Below are 17,194 nucleotides of genomic sequence, written 5' to 3' on the forward strand. Positions count from 1 at the left end.
TCTTTTCGTGATTTTTTGGTTGCATGCCGATTCAGGAATTGAGTAGGGGTTTCCCCAATAGGTTCTTTCAGAATAAGGAAATGTTTCAGCATGAATACCTGGGTGTGCATTTTTGCAGCATGTGTTTTCCCTTTTCCATTTACTTGAGGCCATTTATGATGAGAACAACCATGCTGAAGCTGCCTAGCTTCCCAGGACCAGGAAACCATGTCATTCTCCTGTACCCTAAAAGTCATACCAGGACTCTTTCCTTGTATTGAACAGTGAGGAGACCCCTCTTTGTTTCTTTTCTCTCCAGCCACACCACTGGTATAGTAATTGAGGATGCAGTCTATCATGGGCATAAGGCCTGATGTTTGTTGCTGAAATGGTCATATGTGTCACCATGAAGTCAAGAGTGACAAAGGCTTGGGATCAGCTTTTTTATTCAGCCCACAAAACTCCACCACCACCAGTTTATAGTGGCTCTTCCCTCCTCAGTTAACCTACTCTAGTAATAACCTCACAGACATGCTTAGCAATGTCTCTTCAGCAATTCTGTATCCTGCCAACTTCCTATTAACCATCACAGTACTCATGAGCTCTCCAGGAACCCATAGCTGCAAGACTAGGAATTGTCCAATAAACTCATAGGTTCTCAATTCAACTTGTGCACTCTATAATTCCAGCTACCCACTGTCTAGTCGAACATCTGACCTGTAGGGGAGTAAACTCCCTATGTTAGTGTTAGTTGGAAGAACTGTGTAGCTCTATGGCTGCCTTACTCCGGGCACCAGCAAAGCAGTTTAGAAAACACATCCCAGCCCAGGCTGCAAGTCTCCGGACGAAACTCAGGCAAGGACCCATCTTCACCCTTACTGTACAAGGGATGGGATCTCTATAGATCTGAAACGCCTGGTACACAGCAGAATTTTCTTGTAGAATTTCAAAGACTTGTACTGGGCAAGGATCCTGTGAACTTTACAGCGAAAGCAACAGGCAGATCAAGAAGCACATTGCATCCACAAGTTGGATTCCTCCATAGCCCACTCCCTCCCAGCCCTACCCTACTCTGACCTGGGATTCTGGCCACTGGAGCTACAGGGCTGGCACATGGCCTGGGGACCCCATCCCGGCCAGCGGGTGATGATTTGAGGAGCGCAGTGGATGGTGAACCCTAAGCCTAGGTGCAGGATGCTGCCAGGGACCCAGAACATCTTACACACTCGCTGGAGCCCACAACTACCCACTGGAGAGCTCGGGCCTCCTCCTTGTCCTGGATACTGAGCTACATGCGTGCGCATTGTCTACACCCTGTTTCCACCCTAGGGGGACACAGGACGATCCTCCTGTGGGCAGGCTGGGTCCCAGGGAAAATTTCGGGGCGAAGACCCACCAATCCTTGAAGCAGCTCACCGAATCATTTAAAAACATTTCTTGGTATTAAGAAGATACGGTTCTTATCAGGATTTGAGCTTTGGCCCCATTAGAGAATAAAGTCAAACTTTTACTGTCTTTTGAATGCAGAAAATGTAACTCTTTACCAAGCAAGGCCAGGAACTCTATAAACAAACTAAAGATTCCCGTGAGGAAGCTCTGTGAAACCAGCTCTACTCTTTCACTCTGTAATTTATTGCCTTTCTAGGAAAAACAAAAACAAAAAAAACCAAAAAAACCAAAAAACCCAAAACCTCAGTTCCTACAACTGTTTTTCTCTACTTTTCATTTCTTAGTCCAATACTTGAATAGGGTGGGGAGCAATTGCGGAGGTCAGAGGTTAACTCCCAGAGTTGATTCTCACTTTCTACCCTGTGGCTTCAGGGGAATGAACCTAGGTCCTCAGGCTTGGCAGCAACGGCCTTTAGCAATTGAGCCATATTACAGGCTCATAAAGTGTGCCAGTCTCCTGTTTCTTTCTACCCTCTCTCTGCTGCTGAAAGGAGGAAAAAACTGTTCTTACCACTAAACAAGACTAAAAGTTCAGAAAGAAAGGATTTAGACAACAGCCCTCTACCTTGAAGAAGTCCTCACTGGACTCATGAAGTGGATTTGCTCTCAGGCACACAGAATCACCTGTACCTCTTTCTGCTTCCTGTCTTTCAGCTTCCTTCCACAGCTCAGACCTGCCACTGGTTCTCCATCTTGTTGTCCTTCTAACTAGGCTGATACCCTGAGAGAAGGCCTTCTCTGCAATCTCTGGTTCCTCTTAAACCAAGGAGCTCACACGGCTAGTTCTCTAACCATCTGTGGAATAGTGACTGTGGCCAGAACATAGCTTAAGCATTCATGCCTGGCTTTGAAGCTAAACTGTGTAATGTAAGACTTGCACAATCATGGACTCATCTTCATCTCATTTGTAAAAAGACACCATATTTGCCTTTTGTTCATTTAATCCTCAGGCTACTCTAGCCCTTCCTTGAATGGGCAAGATATTTCTCAGAGCTAGGATAGAGCAGTGATGTTAGGTGGAGAGCAGCAGGGTTTAAAAAAAATACAGTAAGCTAATGTAGGATTTGGGTCGCAGGCTAGGGGCATTGGGAATGCTGAGGTCTTACTCTCTAAATCATACTTTAGAAAATGTGGGGGCCTAAACTCAGCAGACAGTCCCACAATCTCCAGATGACTCTCCACCCCAAAGGCGTCCTAGCAACCCCAGGATCTTAGGACCACTGGTGAGTGGAGCACAACATCTGTTCCAACAGAACCCGGGGTGCCTGGGGACAACTGGAACACAGACACAGTAACCCTGCCTGATCAAGTGGCTCGGGTTCCTTCCAGTATGTACTGGTCTACTTTGGTTTAGAACTCAGTGGACAGCCCCACGGTCCACAGAGGGGATACCAATTCCAGGCACTCTAATACATCCAGGATCTTAGGATCCCAGGAGCTTGGTCACACCAGGATCTCAGAGGAAGCTTGGCTTCCAAGAACTCTGACACACTCAGAATCACAGCATCACATGATCCCAGAATCACAGGATCACAAAGAAAGCTGGTCTCTGAGACGTTCTGACTCAACTGGGATTACAGGAAGGACAGGCTCCAATCAGATATATCAAAGGCAGGGAGCACTTGAGATAATCAGATGGTGGGAGACAAGCATAAGAACAGAAGCACGAGAAACCAAGGTTACTTGGCATCATCAGAACCCAACTCTCCCACCATAGCAAGTCTTGGATACACCATCACACCAGAAAAGCAAGGTATGAATCTGAAGTCACTTCTCATGATGATTGAGGACTATAAGAAGGACATAAATAACCCCCTAAAAGAAATACAGGAGAACACATCAAATTGGTCAAAGAATTGAACAAAACCACCCAGGATCCAAAAATGGAAGTAGAAACAATAAAGATAATCACAAAAGGAGACAACTCTGGAAAGAGAAAACCTAGGAAAGAAGTCAGGAGCCATAGATGCAAGTACAACAAGCAAAATTCAAGAGATAGAAGAGAATATCTCAGGTGCAGAAGATACCATAGAAAACATTGACACAACAGTGAAAGAAAACAGAAAAAGCAAACAGCTTCTAACCCCCAAAATCCAGGAACTCCAGGACACAATGAGAAGACCAAGTCTAAGGATAATAGGTATAAAAGAGAGTGAAGATTCCCAACTTAAAGGGCCAGTAAATATCTTCAACAAAATTAAAGAAGAAAACTTCCCCAACCTAAAGAAAGAAATGCCCACGAACATACAAGAAGCCTACAGAACTCCAAATAGATTGGACCAGAAATGAAATTCCTCCTGCCACATAATAATCAAAACACCAAAGGCACAAAACTATGGAAGAATATTAAAAGCAGTAAGGGAATTCATCTGGAATAACAAAAAACCTAGGATAGCAAAAACTATTCTCGTCAATAAAAGAACTTTTGGGGGAATTACCATGCCTGACCTCATGCTGTACTACAGAGCAATTGTGATAGAAAACTGTGTGGTACTGGTACAGCGACAGACAGGCAGCTCAATGGAATAGAATTGAAGACCCAGAAACCTATGGTCACTTGATCTTTGACAAAGGAGCTAAAACCATCCAGTGTAAAAAAGACAGCATTTTCAACAAATGGTGTTGGTACAACTAGCAGTTATCATGTTGAAGAATGTAAATTGATCCATTCTTATCTCTTTGCACAAAGTTAAAGTCTAAGTGGATCAAGGAACTCCACATAAAACTATATACACTAAAACTTTTAGAGGAGAAAGTGGGGAAAGCCTGGAAGATACAGGCACAGGGGAAAAATTCCTGAACAGAACAGCAATGGCTTGTGCTGTAAGATCAAGAATTGACAAATGGGACCTCATAAAATTGCAAAGCTTCTGTAAGGCAAAAGATATGTCAATAAGACAAAAAGGCCACCAACCGATTGAGAAAGGATCTTACCAATCCTAAATCTGATAGGGCACTAATATCCAATATATACAAAGAACTCAAAAAGCTAGACTCCAGAAAAAAATCAAATAACCCCATTAAAAATGGGGTAGAGAGTTAAACAAAGAATTCTCAACTGAGGAATACCGAGTAGCTGAGAAGCACCTAAAAATGTTCAACATCCTTAATCATTGGGGAAATGCAAATCAAAACAACCCTGAGATTCCACCTCACACCAGTCAGAATGGCTAAGATAAAAAATTAGGGTGACAGCAGATGCTGGCAAGAATGTGGAGAAAGAGGAACACTCCTCCATTGCTGGTGGGAATGCAAGCTTGTGCAACTACTCTGGAAGTCATTCTAGCGGTTCCTCAGAAAATTGGACATAGTACTACCAGAAGATCCAGCAATACCTCTTCTGGGCATATACCCAGAAGATGTTCCAACTGGTAATAAGCACACATGCTCCACTATGTTCATAGCAGCCTTATTTATAATAACCAGGAGCTGTAAATAACCCAGATTTCCCTCAACAGAAGAATGGATACAGAAAATGTGGTACATTTATACAATGTAGTACTACTCAGCTATTAAAAACAATGAATTTATGAAATTCTTAGACAAATGATTGGATCTTGAAGATATCATCCTAAATGAGGTAACCCAATCACAAAAGAATACACATGATATGCACTCAATGATAAGTGGATATTAGTCCAGAAGCTCAGAATACTCAAGATACAATTTGCAAAACACATGAAACTCAAGAAGAAGGAGGACCAAAGTGTGGATACTTCAGTCGTTCTTAGAAGAGGGAACAAAATACCAACTGAAGGAGTTACAAAGTTCAGAGCACAGAACGAAGGCATGACCATCCAGAAACCACTCCACCTGAGGATCCATCCCATAAACAACCACCAAATAGAAGACACTATTGCAGATGCTAACAATTGCTTGCTGATAGGAGACTGATATAGCTGTTTCCTGAGTGGCTATGCCAGTGCCTGACTAATACAGAAGTGGATGCTCACAGTCATCCATTAGATGGAGCACAGGGAACCCAATGAAGGAGGTAGAGAAAGTACCCAAGGAGCTGAAGGGGTTTGCAGGCTCCTAGGAGGAACAATAATTTGAACTAACCAGTAACCCTAGAACTTCCTGGGACTAAACCACCATGCAACGAAAACACACGGAGAGACTCCTGGCTCTGTCTATGTAGCTGAGGACGGCCTAGTCGGTCATCAATCGGAGGAGAGGCCCTTGGTCCTGTGAAGGTTCTATGCCCCAGTATAGGGAAATGCCTGGGCCAGGAAGCAGTAATGGGTGGGTTGGGAAGCAGGGGTAGGGAGGAGAGGATCGGGGATTTTCGGAGGGTTAAGTAGGAAATTGGATAACATTTGAAATGTAAATAAAGAAAATACCTAATAAAAATATTCATCAGTAAATTAATAAATAAATATAAATCTTTATGCTTATATAGTATTTATAATAAGCATGTATATTTAGACAATAAAGATTTTTAAATAAATATAAGATCTGATAAATAAAATTTGTTTCCATTACCCGGATAATAGGTAAAAGGTAATTGATTATTTACCTTAAAGAATGTGTCCACAATGGCAAATATCTAATAAATCTCATGTTATTAGATATGTTTCTTTTCATTCCCATGTCTGTATATGCAACACAATCATTCAACCATCAAGGTAAAACAAAAATGTAGAAATTTTGTGCCCAATGCTAAAAACATGTTTTGGTAATTTTTGTTCATTTATTCCATAGATCTCTTGGAAAATCACCAAAACCTCAAATAACTAACATCTTTAAGTTACATGAAACAATTTGAATGAGGCAAATTAATGGAAATTAGTTCATATATTCTTCTTGTCTAATGAAATCTGGTTTTATATGTAAGGTATATATTTTTTATATTTTTATTAATTCTTGAGAATTTCAAACAATATACTTTTCAGTTATTCCTATATCCTCCTAACTCCTCTCAGGTCCGTTACCATCTCCTTTTGATCCCAATTTCATGCCCTGTTTTTGTTTGCTTTTGTTTGATAGCTCATAGACTCCAATATGTGTTGTCCAAATACTCCTGGGTTTGGGGTCATTCAAATGCCCCCCTTACAAGGAGCCACACCTTTAAAATGAATATTACCTACCCCTACACACACACACACACCCCAAACGCCATTGACTGTCCATAACTCCTCAGCCTCAGTTGGTGAGATAGATCCCTCTGTCGTAGAAAGCTGACTGTCTTGCTCTTGTGCATGCAACCACAGCTGCTGTGAATTCATGAGTGTAATAGTCCTGTCATGTCCAAAAAACATCATTTCCTCCGGGCCTCTCCAACCTCTGGCTTAGTCTCTCTGCCTCCACTTCCACAATGTGTTGTGTACGGCCAGCGGCTCACATGTATGGGTTCTAGTCTGGAAAGGCATCTTCGAAACCTGGAAGAGAAGAGGGAGGGGGCTAGGCAACATGAGAGAAAGATGTAGCTAAGACAGTCATTCTGATCAAAGCTCAATTTTACTATTCCGACAGGCAGTTATGAAGGAGGGGAAGGGGCCAGATTCCCGCCAAATAATCCTGGGGTCCAGTAGTAGGGTGACCATGTGTATGGCTCCAGCAGTGGGCGTGGCAGAACGATTGAGCAGCAAGCTCCACCCTGATGTAAACAGTGAAACCTAAGCAGGCAGGTTTCAGGCTGGGGAGGGGAGGCTACAACAATGGTCCTTGAGTCTTTATTGCTATAAATATGGATATCCTACTAGTGGGTAAGCACTCAACCGACACCAAAGTCTCTGCCCTTTCAGCAGTTTGCGGTTTTTGTATTTAAAAAAAGAAACTCCTCTGGGGAGTTCTGAGTGTTGCATTGGTCTGTGGGTAAATGAGTTTCATTTTCTTTTGTATATTATAATGTGACTATACAATACTTTGATCTAAGTGACTACATGCTTCTGTTCACAGGAGCTACCACTCTTATCAAACATGTGTCTAAGAAAACAGCCTCCATCATATCTCCCCACTTGCAATGAAGATAAAATGGAGGGAAGAAATCCTTAAGACAAAACTTGTACCAGTTACCATAATAAGTACTCATACTTCTAATGTATTTTTTCATGTGTGTGTGTGTGTGTGTGTGTGTAAGGGGTTTGGGAAGATGTGGAGTTCAGAGGAAAACTTGCAGCAGTCTCTCTCCACCATGTGGCCAGACAATTCCACCCAGGTCATCATTGGTTTTTGCTGCTCAGAGATGCCATTTGCATAACAGTGCTAAGGCTAGAATGAATGAATGCTTTCACCACTAGGTGGCACTCGTGAACACTGCACTTTCAAGACAATTTACTCCATGTGGTTGCTAGGTGGCGATAGTGTCTTTGCATGACCAAAATATTGTATATACACATTACACATATTACACACATTACAAATATATACACATTATACACCTATTATACAATATATAAAGAATATACCCTAGGTTTAGAAAAGGGTCTCTATTATGAGAAAATATTGATTTAAGAATGTAATTCACCATATCCTATCTAAAAGTGAAATCAAAATATATCTCAGTGTTGTTAAACAGACATCTTTATTTTCATCATAAAAAACCAATAAAGAAAACCACATAGCATAGCTCCAATAGAAACACTGCTGTCTCTTTGATAGCTACCAATATCCTTGAAGTTTGAGAACCTGTTGTGCCTTCTGTGTTAACAGGGATCTTCTTTCTCCTCTTATCTCTGATGTTGACTTGCTAGCTAATGTCAACAACAATCCAGTTCACCTCTAAGAGAACACAAGAGTTTACTGTAAGCCAAATATGAGTTATTGTGTCTCAAGAACACAGATACAGGTTACCCCAAATGACATTTCATCACAGAAGCAGTTACATGAATTTTTTTATAGTTACAGAACAAAAGAAAGTCACAAATTAAGACATTCACAAAATAGTGAGAACACCAGGTAAATGGGTTTCAGCAAAGCAGGGAGATATTATGTTAGAAAAGGTTTAGATCTTATCTGGTGGCAAGTTACTGGTCTGTCGACATAATACATTCCCAAAGTTGCCCCGGTGGGGGACAAGATGAGAATTCAGATCTAGACAGGGTTGACAAATGGCTACTACACTAAAATGATGAAGAGAAGTTTGGCTGTGGATCTGCAACTTTCCAACTCTCCACAATCACCAAGTTCTCATCAGGCAATTGGTCTTTTGGTACCTTTAACATAGGTATGGTTTTTGTTTTTGAAATCAGCTCATTCTAATTTGTGCCCTAAAAACCACTCCTAGAGCTGAGTCTAACTTAAATCTTAAGCTTCAGTTGTTTTACTGCATTTAATTTTCCCATAACTGGTCAAGACAGAAGCCCCATGATTCCCACCATGGAGCAAGGAGTTATTTTCTGTCCAATCATCTTTTGAGTTTCTCACTCCATCATAAAAACAATACAAAAAACTCAATGGTTGTCTAGTGTTTTAACAGTGACCTCAGATTAACATCAACACAAGTTCAGTACCAACAGGGCTATATTCTCCCCTCTGAATAAATACTTCTTCCTATATTCCACAAAATCAAAGGCCTCCAAAGGAAGCTTAGAATGGGCATGTCAGCAGAGGCAGGACTCTGATCTGTGTTGTCTTTTTGATCATTGTTGATCTTTTCTAAGATCATTCTCCCTGGACAGTCACACAGGTGTCTCATACATGACAGTGACAAGTACAACAGGTAGCCATGGAGCTTGCCTGTGCTCTCATTCACCATGCTCAGTGGCCTCCTGATTCCTGCCATAATCTCCAGTAGATGCCACAGGCCCTAGAACTCTCTATTATGGGAAAACAGTTCTCAGCCATAGTGTATACTCAATTCCTTTATTGGATATTTCCCTTTTATAATACCATTTAAATTGGGGTTGAATTTACACACGACAATATTCATGAGTTCTGACCCACAGATTTTGTAAAATATGTATTTCTATCAACCCACCTTTCCAAACAATTTCCTCTACCTCATAGGTAATATGTAAATGGCATCGTTTTGCTTTCCATAATATTGTTGGGATTCATCTATTTCTTTTTGTTTTTTTTTTTTTTTTTTTTTTTTTTTTTTTTTTTTTTGAGACAGGGTTTCTATGTGTAGCCCTGGCTATCCTGGAACTCACTTTGTAGACCAGGCTGGCCTCGAACTCAGAAATCCACCTGCCTTTGCCTCCCGAGTGCTGGGATTAAAGGCGTGCGCCACCACTGCCCGGCTGAATGCATCTATTTCTAATGTGACCTAGAGGGTTCTATTTCCTTCCTGGATAGTATTCTACCTCATGAGAACACCATAAATTTCTTGTTCACTCACCTGATGATGACATTTAGGTTGTTTCCAGTTTGGACTTTTCTGAAGAAAAGTTGCTGGGAATAGTGTTGAGCAGAATTGAGTTTGGGATTTCTAAGTCTCTTGCAAAAATACTAAATAGGCTGGGAGTTTTAAAGGCACATGCCTTGAATCCCAGCACTCGGGAGGCAGAGGCAGGTGGATTTCTGAGTTCGAGACCAGCCTGGTCTACAGAGTAAGTTCCAGGACAGCCAGGGCTATACAGAGAAACCCTGTCTCAGAAAAAAAACAAACACCCCCCCCCAAAAAAAAAAAAACTCACATAAATTGGTTGACTTGTAGAGTAGAGGAATAGTGCCTAGTTCTCATTAGACTGTTACACACCAGTGTCACTGGGCAATTTTAGCTGTTTCACACTCCTTTTGTTTTTTCTTCCCGTTTCACACTCTAACCAACACCAAGTTAACAGTATCCTCGATTACTACAACTGCAATATAAGCTTCCTTACATGTAAACAAACATTCTACACTCAGCTATATATTTGCAGCAAGGAATACCCAGTACATAAGAAACCTGCACAAGATTTCAGACTCTTATCAGCGCTGTCACACCAAGAGGACATCAGAAGAGTGTGTGTTACCGGTACTGTCCTGATTCACTCACCCTAGCACAGCATGGTCAGTGAGAAGTCATGGAGCATATGAGCTGAGAACCCAACAAGCTTTCCTGTTGGTTCTACCATCATTTGCTATTGAGTCAACATGGTGTTTTTTCTTGTTTTTTTTACTTTTCCTTAAAAATTTAATATCACACTTAATTAGTGATGTGCCAAAAACAAGAGTTGTTCTTGAAAAAACATAGTTACGCAAAACCCAACAGCTATAAATAATAATCCAAACAAAACAGCAGGCTAGTCAGATGTAGTAGCACACAGCTATTCTCCCTCACTCAGAGACCCGAGGCTGGGGAATTTCAAGTACCAAACTATCCTGGATACTAAGGTTCCCATAAAAAACAAACAACTAGTACCAGTGGAATTGCCTGAGCCTTGCTCTTTAAAAATAGCTCATTTAGTGTTGGGCATACAGTCCAAAGGTGCAGCACTAGCCCTGCATGTAGGAAGCCCATGGTTCAATTGATAGAACCATTTTTAAAATGCCCTAATTCAATTTCCACGTCCACTAACACCATTCCTTCCCAGAACTCTTATAACTCGCTTTCTGTAACTCATAGCACACTACCTGCCCTATCTGTTCTTAACCAGAAAAGAATTATATGCTAAGGAATTATATCGGAAAGAAGAAGATGAACTTCGAGACTTTTTTTAGTAGCATTTTACAGAAACTGTAACAAGTACCAAGTAAGAATTGGTTGGTGTACCTTTTAGGAGTCATATTTCCAGTTCAGCTGCAGTGAGTAGATGTGCTATAACTACTAGAATGCACAATGAACGTAAGAGAGGAAAACATATGTCCATTATACATACAAAATCAATACCCAGTAGGTAACTTGCCTGAAAAAGATTTTAATAGAGCTTCTACTTAACCTTGGGCAAACACTTCTTACTGACCTGATTTTATTTAATTCTAAAAGTAAAGCTGTAATGTTTTTCACAGTAGTGACAGAATCAAACACACACACACATTTTTACAACCCAAGATTAAGTAGTAACTGTAAACCCTAATATTATCAGGATTTGTGGTTAGTTGTTCTAGTTGATTATTCAAGGACAGTGTTCATGCTGAATTCTTGCGCCTCATAATGGTAACTCAGAAACCTGTTATCACTCCTGTCTTTCTTAGCAATATGAGTTCAGACTAAGCTACGGCAGAATCCTTATGAGTTAGAATTCTGCAGATCTGCTGGGATCATGAGTGTTAGCAGGTCTTACCACTGTATTCAAGTAAACAATAATAAACTTCACACATTTGTTTCACCTTAGCATCTATATTTTCTGCTGACGTGAAGATTTTCTCCTGCTCCTTTCTTTGCAGCAGATTTAGGCAGGCTCTGTTCCTTCCGACTCAGTCGACAAATGCTTTAGTTCTTGCTGCGGTAACATGAGACTGCCCAACTCTTATTCTTACCTTTTCTAATCCTAGAATTGACTTGGTTGGCCTTGGTGAAGAAGGTACCTCCCTAGGTCTTGTAGCTCCAGGTCCTCTTTGTCCATTAGCCACTGGACCCCCATATCATCACAGGAGTTACTACTGAATTAAAAGCCAGGTAAGAGTAAATAAATGTTGATTAAACCAGTGCTATAAATTAATACAAGTTGAAGCCACCATTAATCAGAGTAACGGTATTAGGGATGACCACAACAGTAGTAGTTGTAGATGACGAATTCCATGACAGCCATGGAGGCAGAAACATTTGACACTGCAGTAAGCATCAAGGTCCCTGACCTACCAGTGATGACAACAGTTGAAGATGCTAGAACCAATCTTAGCTACAGACAGAAGATGACAAAGTTAGCATGCAGACCTCTGAGACTACACAGCACTGAAAGGAGCAGATCCAAACCCTGACCTACTCCGTCAAGGGAGAAGTGAAGTCCTAGCTGAAGAGTGCTAGACCCCAGCAGCCTGTTTTAGGTCAGAGTTAGGTGTTTTAGGTTGGGTTTCCCCAGGAAGCAGACTGGGGAATATTTTAGGGAGCAAACAACTATGAGAGTAAAGGAAGCAGCAGGTCGCAGCTATCAATATAGTACTCAGGACATCCCTAGTCTTCTCTTCAGAATTCAAAATCAAGGCGCTGCTGCTCCAGACAGGGATGAGGGCAAGAGTGGTGGAAGGAAGAGTGCACCTCACTCTGCTCAGCAATCATTTAGTGTTAGCCTGGTTTATGTTTGCTTTTGATGAAATAATGACAAATAGGAGATGGTGTGCGCTTACTTCTTATGGTAATGTATAAGAATAATTTATAGATAGAAGCCCAGGAAAGTTTTCATTACAAAGTACTGATCTTAGAGCAGCTGACCATATTTTTTGAATTCTGTAAATATGTGTAAATATGGTGGAAAATGCAGGGCCTACAATGGTCACAATACGGTATTAGACTCCATGGAGCTGGAGTTACAGGTGAGCTGCTTTAAGTAGATGCTGGAAACAGAACTTAGGTCCTCTGGAAGAGCAAACAAGAGTTCTTGACCATTGAGCCTTCTTTACAGTGGCTTTCAGCTTTATTTTTTGAAAAATGAATTACTCATCATCTTCCCCTTATAGGCCAGGAAACTAAGAATCAGACATTTAGTAACTTCACACTCCATGGCAGTTATTCCAATAATAGATGCTGTTAGTCCAATTCTCCACCATTTGAAATAACCATATATTTTTTAAAAAAAATGTTTGTATAGCCAGGCGCTAGTAGCGCATACCTTTAATCCCACCACTCAGGAGGCAGAGGAACATAGATCTCTGTGAGTTGAAGGCTAGCCTGGTCTACAGACCAAGTTTCAGGACAGCCAGGGCTACAAAGAGAAACCCTATCTCCAAAAAACAAAACAACACAAAACAAAACAAATTGCATTTGTATAGTATGTATACATATATGCATGTTCACCAGGCACATGCATACCTCAACACATGTGTGGGAGTCAGAAGATAACGGTAGATCCTAGCCATCACCTTCTACACTAAGATAGTCTCTTGTTCTGTACTACATACACAAAGCTAGGTGGACCACTGACTTCAGGGATTCTCCTACCTCTAACTTCCATGTCTCTAGAGGAACACAGGGGTTATATTATATACATGTACTACTATGTCTGGCTTTACCAGAGTCCTAGGGATACAACTCAGGCTTCATGATTGTGAGACAAGGTCTTTCACTCACTGTGATATCTTCCCAGTCTTGACAACTGAATCACGCATATTTATGTGAAAAAAATGTATCAGACATCACTGGTGAGTAAAAATATTAAGAAACAAGTCTTCACTATCTTGTTTTTCCTTTATGCTTAGTTTCCAAAGCCCGGTTCAAAGTGTACAGGTTCTTAATCAATCAAGTACCAACGGTAGAAAGATAAAAGCCCCAACTTTACTATAAAAAAATAAGTTTGGAGATTTGCAATCAACAGAACTCCATAATACCAGTTGATAATAGCAAGTAACTTTGACTGAAAGGCAAAAACTATCAAGTAATCACTGATCCCTTCCCATTTTCCAGCCACTGATGCTGCTGTGACTGGTAAGTCTAGATAGTTTCTGTTTGCTGGCCTAATACTAAGCAGTTTTGAAGCTCATCTTTTTCAATATTTTATCCTTCACCTTTTTACCACCTGAGACAGGATTTCTCTGTGTAGCTCTGGCTATCCTGAAACTTGCTCTGTAGACCAGGCTGGCCTCTAACAGAGATCCACCTGTCTCTGCCTCTGGAGGGCTGGGATTAAAGTGCCAACACTGTTCAGCTTAATCCTTGATCTTTTTTTAAGGTAAAAAGAAAAAAAAAGACCTATAAAATTCAAGGCTGTTCTGCGTGTAGTGAATGTCACTGTGCACTGTGTGCTCTGAAAGTCAATGTGTCAGATGCTCTCACAAAGGCTCTCCAAGGAGAATGCTCTCCATCTTGCGCAAGGAAACAACATCAAGAACAGTAACACAAAGAAATGCCCAATAACACCCATCCCCCCAGTTATGCCTAACTTCTCCTGACTTTGTAAGGCCATGCTTTTCCATTAGTATTTGTCAGTCTGTCTCTCTTATTCCCTCAACCTTTTTTCCTACCTACTGCATCCTACCTTCTTCTTTGGTTCTGTATTCCTGAACTATTTACCCTGATCACACACTTATGGGAAAGAACACAATGTAATGTTATGATTCAGGACCATCGATAGTGCCACTGAGTTGGCCTGTTCGGGGACCAACTGAAAATTTGATATATTATTAACCGCATTTGTTGTGGTGGCTAAGACTAGCTAAGGTTCTAGTCACAACAGTAAAACTGTAGGCTGAGCTGCACTATTTCTCTTCATGGGAGAAGGAAAAAACATTTAACACTGCCACAAAGCACAAAGCAGCTGTCCAGTGTTACCGGCTTACTAAATGGAAGTTTTAAGTGATTGTCCCCAGCAAGCAACGGGAACACAAATCTGTGTGGTTTAAACTGCACATCTACAATGTCGATGCAATTATCTAGGTTGGGTCAAGGATAAGAATTGGGTGGCAACTTAGTTATTCTCACTAGAGAATGCAAAATTAGTTCTAGATATAAAATGAAAATCAGCATAGGTCATTTTTCTTTGTTGATATAAATAAAAAAATCCTTTTGAATGTGCCTTCACAATTAAAACAATCCCTTTAGCCATCCTTTGATACAAGTAAACTGACAAAACAGGTCACGTGAACTTTCACCTAAACAGCAGCAGCCTGACACTGGCTAATGCCATTGCCTGTGGACACACTGCATGTGCCACAGCTTCTGAAAGCTTCACCTACAGCTGATGGTTCTTTCAATGTAAGCAGGTGATCACCCTGACACATACTCCCGCCTTGTCTTCCGACCTGACACAAAACACTTCAAGTGATGCCATATAGCTCCCCTCCCTACATTCGAAGCCTGTGGCACCAACAATGGGTAACATGCACATGTTACCCACCCACTGGCATCTTTCTTCTAGAAACTAAAAGCTCATCTTTGCTGCTTACAAATATTCTAAGCACATAGTCTGTGCAGAGTAATGAACTCCTGCTCTTTCCAATGAGGTGACACTGACCTTTCCTTTTAGTCTGACCTCAACTGAACAATAGTCAGTTAACTCTTTGCATGCTGTCTCAGCACTTTCTCAAGTTGCCCTAGAGAATCCTTGCTGGCAGAAAGAGCATGAAGGGATGAGAAGATGAGGTCTTATTCAAGAATGTGGGTATAAAGACTGGTTTGAACTCTCCTGAGAATTCTCATTCTTCCCATAATTTACACAAATGTGTTTCCCTTTTTATCCTACTAATATTTTTATATGTCTTGGCACAAATAGCAAAAGATCAAGCAAGTTTTCAACATCCACAGTTCAGGCTGCTGCACAAATGGAGTCATGGGCTCACTCCCAGAATATGAATTCAACTGGGATTTATGGTCTCATGACAAATCTTGAAGTGTCAATAGAACTAACCAGGCTGCCCTTTTATCATTGCTTTCCCTACATTCTAGAAAGACTAAGGTAGAAACCCACTTCAGTAGCAAAGCACCTAAAACCATGTAAGTCACACGAAGAAAGAGGGACAAGTTGGCGCTTCAGTCAAAGACCTGACCTTGGCACATTGTTCCTCGATGCTTTGTTACCCCAACTGAACAGCTTCTTCCAGGTTCTTACACATCTACTGATCAGCTTCTAAACATTGCTTTTATGGAAAAGAAAAGTTCATCTACACAAGCTTTTGGCTCTCTGCATAGAAACCCTGAAAGTTATTGCTACCACCTGGCATCAAGATCAACTAAAATAATCTTCAAAAAGTATTAAATTCCAGAATGACAATTTTACTTTTGTTTTTGCTTTTTTGTTTAGTTGGTTTTGGTTCTTCTCAAGACAGGGTTTCTCTGTGTAGCCCTAGCTGCCCTGGAACTTGCTCTGTAGACCAGGTTGGCTTCAAACTCAGATATGCAGCCTCTGACTCCCAAGTGGTGAGATTAAAGTTGAGCGCCACCAACTCCCAGCATGATAGTTCTATTTTAAATAGTTTGAGTTTAATCATAAGTCTCGTTCCAAAATAAGACTGCATTTGTGGGTATGTGACAGACATTTTTGACTGAAGGTAGGTACTTGGAACAGTACAAGTGATATAAACCAGAGTCAAGTCAACCTTCTAAACTGTAGACTGGGTAGCTAGCAGGAAGCCTGGCTCACCTACCTGATCCCCCCAACCAACCATCTTAATGTACTATGAAGAGGGCATTCCATATGCGAATATCTAGATATATTTCTCTTCCAATAATAAACAGTCCCAAGAGAGTCTTTGAACTGGCTAAATGGCCAGAAAAACACTAACCCGGGTAAGACAAACCATCAGGCCAGGGACTCAGTCAGAAATATATGTTAGAACAGTTCTAGAACTGCTGTAATGAGACTGAGCTGTTGTAAAATCAGGTTGGGATCTACTGTTTCTGGCTCTAACCCACAAAAGGCCCAGGAATGTATACCTTAAAACCTTCAAATTCGGATTCAAATACTGCCACCACTGTAATAAAGTCTATTTTGCCGGGCGTGGTGGCTCACGCCTTTAATCCCAGCACTCGGGAGGCAGAGGCAGGCGGATTTCTGAGTTCAAGGCCAGCCTGGTCTACAGAGTGAGTTCCAGGACAGCCAGGGCTACACAGAGAAACCCTGTCTCAAAAAACCAAAAATAAATAAATAAATAAATAAATAAATAAATAAATAAAGTCTATTTTATTCCTCCATACATAATAGTTGAGCTTCTAATTTGGTTAAAACACAAAATTATTATGCCAGGCACTAGGAGTCCAGGTTGGTTACTGTTCTCATCACTCATTCTTCTCGTAAGACACTTGGAATCC

Source organism: Mus caroli, unplaced genomic scaffold, assembly GCF_978045245.1.
Source record: "Mus caroli unplaced genomic scaffold, Mus_caroli_1 scaffold_9, whole genome shotgun sequence".
In the NCBI taxonomy this organism is placed as follows: Eukaryota; Metazoa; Chordata; class Mammalia; order Rodentia; family Muridae; genus Mus; species Mus caroli.